This window comes from Corylus avellana, chromosome 6, assembly GCF_965113065.1.
Source record: "Corylus avellana chromosome 6, dhCorAvel1.hap1.2, whole genome shotgun sequence".
Taxonomy (NCBI): domain Eukaryota; kingdom Viridiplantae; phylum Streptophyta; class Magnoliopsida; order Fagales; family Betulaceae; genus Corylus; species Corylus avellana.
Window position 1 is genome coordinate 11108828 of NC_142495.1, and position 10152 is coordinate 11118979.

General features: G+C 36.6%; 1 pseudogene; it reads right to left on the reverse strand.

Annotated features, from left to right (window-relative positions):
* The window catches only part of LOC132187865 (protein neprosin-like), a 3180-nt pseudogene extending 692 nt beyond the window's left edge, over nt 1–2488 (reverse strand).
* Between the last annotated feature and the right edge of the window lie 7664 nt (nt 2489–10152).

Sequence of the window (10152 nt, forward strand, 5' to 3'; positions counted from 1 at the left end):
CAAAGCCTTCACTAGGAAAATGTCCACTCCCCATATGAGTTGATGTGTGATGACCCTCTTTCCCTGAGGAATAAATTCTCCACCCCAGCTGAGTGAGGTAGCCACGTTTGCTAAATGTGTGAATATGGAATGAGGCCAATATCCAATAGCCTGATTTTGCACTTGTAGCCACCAATTTCCCTTATCCTGATTCATATTATAAGTTGACAAATTTAGCCTAATTTACGTGCCTCTAAAAGTTTCAAAAAAAGGGACTTGTGTATATGAATTACGTACCTTGTATATGGTTACCCTTATATCGTGTTGCGTCCCTTTGTAGGTTGAAACGGGACTTAGGGGAGAACCAATTGCAAATTTTCGGTCTACTTGCACAAAGCCCGGACAGGCAAGATCTCTTGGCACCCAGTTTTATCATATGTGTCGCGCTTTACAACAAAGCTTGGTTAATTAGTCAGTTTTACTTAACAATATATGCAACATTAATTAGAGATTTAACACGTGCATGGCAATGATTAGCTCAAAAATCTAGATTATCACTTTGTTTGACAGTGCTTTGATGGATATTCCTAATGCAAATTTAAGTTCCACTATTTATCTCAAAGTTATAAGCAGGATAGAAATAGGTAAATTTAATCATAAATTAACACTTAACACTCTCCCTCATGCTTCCGCTCAAACTTCCTATTAATAGTTGAGGCCCAACACGTGAAATATTGTAATTAAATAGGGAGTGAATTGACGAAGTTAGAGTTTGAACTTAAGCCCATTTTAAAATTAAATATTTCACATGTTGGGCCACACCTATTAAAAGCAAATTTGAGCCTACGCTTAAGGGAAAATGTTAAAGTTTTGATTAAATGATTAAATTTATCTCTTTCTATTAGTTTAAGCTTTTAAGATAAAAAGTGATTTAACAATATCATGGAAGGAAATGAGCCAACTTACAGTCCAGTATACGAAAAACTTGGGTTGCCCGTTGTGACTATCACCCTAGAACATGAATTTAATTATTGGTGAGAAATTGTAATGCAAATGCTTGATTGATATGTTACATGAAATTTGTTTTGAATTTCATTATGACACCAATTTTCTCCTCCACATCTAAAATCAAAAAGTTTTTAATTGTTTCAACATTTATATTAAATTACACTCAAAATCAAAAGTAATTGACGTTTTTCTTTCTAGGAAGGATTATATTTGGTTGACAAACTTACCCGCCATCCGGCTTCAATGGTGTTTAGTTCGTTGTCCGGACCTGCCACAACCCATATTTGAGCAAGGCTAAAGTCCCCATCCATTATTTGAGGGCTCCACAAGTTAATTGTTGCATGTGCTCCATTGTAGTTGCCAAAACTTGAATAAGCTTGGGCATACTAATTTCAAATATAATTCGTATGTTAAAAAGAGTGAGAGAAAAAAAAAATTGATCAATAAATCGAAGAAAAATAATTTGAGATTAGTTTAAGGAATTCTAATTAGTCTGCAAATGTCATGATAATACATGTGAAAACAATAGTGGTTCGGAAATGTGATATACCTCATGCCCTGTAGTATCATAATTACGGCGGATATTAAGCTCTTTCCGATGTGCAAGTGGGGCTATAGTACGGTGGGCAGAATATTCACCCGGTCGGGCATGTCTAATTGGGATTGTTCCTTCAGGGCATCCTTCATCCTCATGCCAACCTTGGAATAGCTCGGCATTGTATAATTCTTCATTTGTTACCTTTCGAATGAAACTGGGTTCCATCTGATTAATTAACCACAAACAAAATTAAAATTTACCCATCATTATATGAAAGAGACATGCTATTGGTGGATACTGTGGATTTGTGGATCTAGGTCCCTCAAATTCAATCATACCACAAATCCAATAGTAGGTTTGCAATAGTTTGACGGGAGAGAACCAATGAGAAGGGGAATAATCATTTCTCTATATGAAAAGATAGCTCAACCAAAAAGAAGAAAAAACGTTACTAAAAACTATAACATTTTAGCTATTCATTTTAACTATGTTCTCAATTATACCAATCATTTAAACATGACAATAATAAAGCAACTACATAGTACTGTAAAACATCAATTAGAAAAACAACATTAACGAAATTAACCTCTATGGTATGATTCTTGAGTAATGGATGGTCGAAAGCAGGTTGTTGATGGATATCTACACAATCTATTACGTCACCATCTTTACCCTGCAAAGATTTTAATTACTAGACCATTGATAAGCAACACAGAAAATTAAAATTAAAAAAGAAGAAGAAGAAAGAAAGAGATTATCTAGAATTAAAATTAAAATTAAAAATTAAGAAAGATGTAATATATTCATTATGACCTCAATAGTTTTGAGAGTTCCTTTATGCTTAACAAACTCTTTGCTTTCCTTGGCCCCAATCCTTATTCCACCAACAAATCTATCACTCTGGACAAAAGATTGGGCTAGCAAGAAAAATATGCATCTTCTAATTACTTTGGTATTGGCCATTGGAAAGCAAAGTTGCAAGCTTCTCTCAATATTTCTGAATAGTATATCCTATTTATTCAAGGATATGTCTGCAACATCATCTCATCTAAGGACAACTAATTAATTAAGGATCCAGAACAAGATAAGCACACCGTTCTACTAGCCACATATGAGTTTGTTTTATAGTTTACTTTTTTTAAACAGCTTTCAACAATATCATTGTCCTTTGTAACTGAATATTCTTTAAATAGAAAGCCTTTTTACCTAAAGTGAAGGTAAAGCAGTCAACAAACTATTCAATCTTCCGTTTACTTCGACGTAAAATGGTTTTCATCGAAAAATATTTTTAGGAAAGCCATTTTTCCTGAAAATATTTTCTGTCGAAAACATTTTACGGCGTTTACCGTGCACATGGAAAATAATTTTTTTTTTCAATATTTTTTTTCCAATAAGTTCCCTGTCGGGACCTGCACGGGACTTGTTTGAGACTCCATAGGGACCTGCCCGGGGCCTCGCCAGGACTTGACCGGGACTTGCCCGAGACCTGCTCAGGACCTGGCAGGGACTGGCCCGAGACTTGACCGGGACTTGCCTGGGACTCGACCGGGCAAGTACCGAGTGGGTCTTGGGCAGGTCCGGTCAAGTCTTGGGCAGGTTCCGGCGGGGTCCTAGGCAAGTCTTGGGCGGGTTTTGGTCAAGTCCCAGCGGGTCCCGGGCGGGTCTTGGTCAAGTCCTGGGCGGGTCCTAGGCGGGTCTAGGTGGGATCCTGAGCAGGTCCTAGTCAAGTCCCGGGTGGGTCCCAGTCAAGTCCCAGGTGGATCCCGTTCAAGTCGGCAGGTCCGGGCGGGTCCTAGTCAAGTCCCCGGAGGGTCCCAAGAAAGTCCCGGTTAGGTCCCAGGTGGGTTCCAATCAAGTGCTGGGCAGGTCCCGGGCAGGTCCTAGGCAGGTCTTGGGCGAGTGCTGATCAAGTCCTGGCGAGGTTCTGGACGGGTCTTGGCAAGGTCCATCGATTTAAGAATGAGATGCTCATAGTCGAAAATTGGTTTACGGTTTTGAAAACCGTAAACCATTTCCCGAAAATTAAAGAAGAATTCTCGGTCAAAAGGAAAATAGTTTCCATTGACCACTATTTTATGTCGAAGTAAACACCGTAAAATGTGGAAATCATCTTCTGGAAAACATTTTACGTTGAAGTAAATGGAGCCTTAATCCAAAACTTTACATAATTAGGTAAGTGAGGAAGAAATAAAATTAAGAAGTTGTTTGTAGAGAACCATGGACAGAGCAGTAATGGAAATATGTGCCTATATTAGTTTATTCTAGCTAGAATCGTTTACATAATTAGCTTAATTTTAATTTTTTTGTACAAATAAACATAAACTAATTTGACATCTTCATGGCAAAGTGTTATGAATGCACTAAATATAAGCAAATACCAAACAAATGCTAAAATGCTAATATTATCTATGGCAATCTAAAATGCTAACAAGTGTCTATTTTAATATTATATATAAGCAAATACCAAAATATATTTGAAATCTAAATCAATTAGGATTTCTTTGTATCCTAATATTAATAGGCAAAGTGTTATGAATGCGCAAATAAAAGAAAATAAATAAATAAATACAAATAAAATAATATTGAGGAATTTAGCACAAACAAGAAATTTAGTATATCTGAATTTCGGATTTAATCACATAAGGAAATGATTAATTTTTTTGTTTTTGACCTGCCCAAAAAAAAAAAAATCCATATGTTTCTAGGTTAAAAAAAGAAGAAGGAAATGAATAAATACATAAAGATTGCTTCTTCTTTTTTTGAGGAAAATACATAAAGATTTCTAGGTTAAAAAATATAATTAAAATAGGATCTTCCTAAAGTTCTTTGCTCTAAATTTCCATGTTCACGTTTATGGCAAGATAACATATGTTTCTAAGACATCCTTTCCCAACCGGATCTATATGAGAAATAATCTTTGTGGGTCCCAATGGATCAACATAAATATAAATAGGGGAAAATAAACTTTGTCCCCCTAAACTATCCATCCATTTACACTTTTAACCACAATGTTTAACAAGTGACACTTTAGTAACTTTACCTCCCCCAAAGTATCAAACATTGACACTTGACCCTCATGAAGGACACTTTACCCTCCTAAATATTTTAAATTGATACTTTACCCTCCTGAGTTGACACTTTACCCCCAAAACTTAGTTACTTCGGGGGCAAAGTGTCACTTTTTAAATATTGGGGTTAAAAGTACAAATGGGTGAATAGTTTAGGAAGGTAAAGTGCATTTTCCCGATATAAATAGTTGCTAAGTAGGTATTCCCTTAGAAAGGGTTCAAGAAATAGGGGCTCATGGATGCTAAGTCCAACATTAATTCCTTAATATGTGAGATTAAGCTTTACTTCAGGGGTAAGTCCGACATTAAGTATTTTGAATTGACACTTGACCCCCATGAGTTGACACTTTACTCCTAAAACTTATTTACTTCGGGGGTAAAGTGTTACTTTTTAAACATTGGGGTTAAAAGTGCAAATGAGTGGATAGTTTAGGGAGGCAAAGTGCATTTTCCCGATATAAATAGTTGGTAAGTAGGTATTCCCTTAGAAAGGGTTCAAGAAGTAGTGGAAATGCTAGGTGCTCATGGATGCTAAGTCCGACATTAATTCCTTAATATGTGAGATTAAGCTTTATAACTCTTAGAACAGTTTTCAACACGGTGTGGACTGTGTGTTCTTCGGGGCCTTCTAAATTTGCAATACATCTTCGCTTTCCCACAATTGCTACAAAATAACAAGTCAAAAAAATCTGCCAGCCATTATGCCTGGGAAACTTTGATGCCTAAGTCAATTCCAGGAAGAAGAGCAATACTATACACAATACTCAACAATTCAATCTACTTGAGTCTGAGTACTCTTGAGTGTGAGAGATTACGAGAGTTTGAGATTTATACCTTGTGTTGGGGCCTACTTGTTGGCTGAGAAGTTGAGGTAGACTTGAAATAGATCTTCTTATTTAAATTGATTTGGGCGTCTTGAGAGCTAGAATTCAACTTGGGTTCCTACTCTAATTTAGACTTTGAGTAGGACTTCTTGATCCATATTCTTCCAATAGAACCCCACTTGGATTGTATCTCCTGACTTTAATTAATAACTTTGTGGGCATATTATTGGCCTTGAAGCCCAAGATCTAATGGGTTTGTAGTGCAAAATTATTCCCAACAGTTACCCCCCAATTCCCTTACCCGAGCTACTCGGGTAATGAGAATTTAAGTTAGGGTCCCATGATGACTTGATGTTTGGTCTTTTCCAAGACTCACATCTTCCTCGGAGTGTACATTGACTCTTTTGAGCTCGGTAGCTAGAGCTCCTTATCTTCGTTTGTTCACGACATTGCTTTGATTCCCGAGAGTACCCCCAACTCTCTTCTTTGACTGAAGGTTACCATTGACCCTATCTTCAAGATACCCGGGGGGTTACACCCGACCCTCTCTTCCACATATCTGAGTGTGACATTCGGCCATCTCTTTGAGACACCCAGAGGTTACATTCGGTTCTCCCTTCAACATATCGGAAGGGGACATCCGACCCTCTCTTCAACATATCCGAGGATGACATCCGACCCTCTCTTCGAGTCCATTGCTCCCCTTAGCCTCGGGGTGGCTCCTTTTTTTTGACAGAATTATCTCCCGTTACTTGTCCAGGGTTTTCTCCATGTTTCCGGGGACAACTTGTTTTTACTCAGGGTTTTCTCCCTGTTTCAGGGGACCACTTGTTTTTTACTCAAGGTTTTCTCCTTGTCTTCGGGGATGACATGGTGTTTGATCGGGTTGTCTCCCGTTACTTGTTTTTACTCAAGGTTTTCTCCCTATTTATCGAACGACTTGTTTTTACTCAGGGTTTTCTCCCTGTCTTCGAGGACTACTTGGTTTTACTTAGGGTTTTTTCCCTGTACTTGTTTTTATCCAAGTGTTTTTCCTAGTTGCTGGGGACGACTTGTTTTTTGATTGGGTTGTCTCTTGTTACTTGTTTTTACTTAGGGTGCTTACCACCATGACGAATTGTTTATATAAGAAACAAATAGCGTTTTCCACTGACAATGCCAAATTGTGGGAATACTTTTCGACACAGTGTGTAGTTCGCGTTCTAGATCTGCAATACGTCTTCGCTTTCACACAATTCCTGCAGACTAACAAGAGTGTCAAAAAATCCGCTGGCCACTATGCCAGGGAAACTCCGATGCCTAAGTCAGTTCCATGGAGAAGAGCAATATTATGCACAAAACTCAATAATTCAATCTACTTGAGTTTGAGTACTTTTGGGTGTGAGAGATTATGAGAGTCTAATAGTCTGGGATTTAGGGCCTAACATACATTTGAACTAAGTTTCTAGGTCCTTAATTATTGTATTAGTATAAACTTGTATACTTATGACTTATGTCATATTATATATGTATAACTTGTTATTATATAATCATATGATTTAATGATTTAATGATCAATTGATCATGTGATATAATCATATAAATTATAGTAATAATACATTAATACTTAAAATGTGATTTAATTATCTAAAAAACAATTGTGATTTAATGATCAATTGATCATGTTAAATATAAATATTATTATTATTATAATTATAAAAATATAAAAATATATATTATATAAAAAGGGGGGTAGCGGTTAGTGTTTTTTTACTAACCGCTTTTAAGGCGGTTAGCAAGCCGCCTTTTCAGCCCTATCTAGTCCTACGATATTGGTTCCTCGTGGGAAACATGTCCTATGTAGGACTAGTACTATAATAAATGGTCTTTATGAACCACCTCGTCTTCAAGGGATTGGGATCCTCTCCAGTCAAAATGGACTGGAGGGGAACCAGTTCTCTTTATCATATGGGCATAATTGTTCAAAAAAAACTTTTTGGACAATTTTGCCCATACTTTAACAAGAACCGGCTTCCCTCTGGTCCATTTGGATTGGAGAGGATCCAAATGCGTCTTCAAGGCTCTCTTTAGTAAAGGTCTGAGGGCTTTTCTTGAATTTTTTTGTAATAAAAATTGATTGATGGTAAAAAAAGTAAAAATATTTTGTATGAATAAGGTGTTTTTTATTTTTTATTTTATTTGAATAGTAGTAAAAAGTAATTGATGTAATATAAAAATTAAAATGTTGAAAGTTAAATTTTTTAAGGAATAATATTTGACATTTTCCAAACAAAGCCCAATGGGCAGTTTAGTAATGGCCAAACACTATTCATCAAAAAATACAACTTCCAACATTCTTATTTTTTATATTACACCAGTTACTTTTTATTATTATATTACTACAAAATAATTTTTTATTTTTTTATTTTTTATTTTTACATTTTTTCGTATGAAACATTCTTACTTTTATCACATTAGTTACTTTTTTCTACAAAAAAAAAAAAAAAAAAAAGCATTAAAGCTTTTACCAAACGGAGACCAAAAAAATTATATGTTGCTTTTGTTGTTGACCCACGTTACACGATGAAGGTTTTGGTGTTTTGGTTGAAACAATGTAATAGGCCAACATAGGTGGAGAAAATAGAGGAAAAGGTGAAAGACATTTTGAATCGTTTGATTGAGCAATATATAAAGTTTAGTGGGATTGGGACGTCTACTTTTGAGTAGGATTTAGGAAGTTTAGGTGATACTTCCTTAAATGTTGTTGATGACTTGGAAAGTGCTATGAAAAAATTTCATCATATTTCCTCCCAACACCTTGTAGAAGAGAATGATTTGGAGTGCAAGTTGGATGTGGATAGGTATTTGTTGGATGGGTGTGAGTCAACAACAAAGGATTTTAATCTTTTAACTTGGTGGAAGAATAGTGCACAAAAATATTCTCATTGTAGAGATAGTTCGTGATGTATTGGCCATGCCCATTTTCATTGTTGCCTTTGAGTCTGTATTTAGCACTGGTGGACGTATATTTTATCCATTTAGGAGTTTATTGTCTCCGCTTACCGTTGAAGCCTTGATTTGCATACAAAATTGAATAAGGAACACCTCAATTAACATTTGGGAGTTGGAGGATTTTGTGGAAAGCTACGATGAGCAAGAGTAAGGTAAATGTTTATAAATTAGTTTAAACTTACTTTTCAATTAACTAAAACTTCTTCTATTGTCATTATATTTAAAATATTATTTGATTTCATGATTTGTACTTGTAGAGGTGCTGTTATGTTGATGTTGTGCCGTAGATCGGTTGTGCTAGAATGCTATGCCACTTTTGTCTTTGAGAATAACTTCTATAAGGAGCTGGTGTAAACCAGCTCCTTTGTGCCCTCCAATAACCAACTGCCACGTAAGATTATTGCACAAACCCAAATAAGAACAAAAACGTACACCATATTATATAGCTTTATTTATTTTTTATTTTTTTTAAGAGTATGGGGAAGGGCAGAGGGTAGCTCACCACCACCCATAGCCCATTTGGGGTGGTCGGCGAGCCACCCAGTGGGCGAGGTGGCTGCGTGGGCCACCCCCAGCCTATCTGGGGTGGCCAACGAGCCAGCCCATGGGCGGAGGTGGCCGCGTAGGCCACCCCTAGGCCTGCCGGCCACCCCAAGTGAGGGATGGGGTGGCCACCCAGCCACCCCATCAATTTTTTTTCTTTTTCTTTTTTTAAATAAATTTGATTTTTTAGAGTTTAAGTGAAATAATCTAGTGTGGTAGTGTTTTTTCTTTAAACTTAAGTTTATTCTAAAATGCTGATGTGTCATTTGATGAGTGGTTGGCACAAAGGAGTGGGTTTACACCATCTCCTTATCGAAGTCACTCTCTTTGTCTTTTCAATGTTTTCATTTGTGTCTAGATTAGTGGATTTGGGCCATTTGGCAATATTTTCATTTGTGATTTGGGTCATTAGGCCGTGTATGCGTGGATACTGGATTAGTGGTTGTGTATGTGTGATTTGAGCCATTTGGCCGTGTATGGCATGTATGCATGTATGATTGTATGCTTTCATTTGTGATTTGTGTATCTGGATTAGTGAATTTGGGCCATTTGGCCATGTATGACATTATATATGTGAAATATAATGTGGTATGTGATGTTTTGGGCCAAGCCTTATCAAAAAACTTGCCTAGCCCCAAAAACAACATGCTCTTTTCATTTTTTTTGGGAACACTTTGGCCCAAAAATTTTAAAATAAGTTCAAAAATAGGCCCACTAAAGGCCCAAAACACTTAAAAAAGCCCAAAATCCCATATAAAAAAGCGGTTCTTAACCACCGGCGGTTGTGGTTATAGCCAATAACCATAAACCGTAACCGCTTGTACAACCTGATAGTTATTGTTTCCCGCATCAAATAATGAATCCCCGAAAATGAACAGAAATGGAACCTAAAACCAAGAAAAGCATTGGGTTGGGAGAATAAGGCATAAAACCAAGAAACAGAAATGGAACCTTAAACCCATCATGTTAAAACATGTTCAATACCTTCTGCTAATTTCTCACTTGTAATTTTCATTTATAGGCAGCTGGTTTGTGCTTGCTGGCCAGTGAGGAAAAATGAAATAATTGCTCGAGATGAACTTTTGGCACAATAAATCATTATTTTCATTGAAATATTGGATGTGCGAGCTAATCACACACGTTCAAGATTGGACAAAAAAGTACACAATCTCGGGTCTGTCATCATTGAACGTGTTCTACT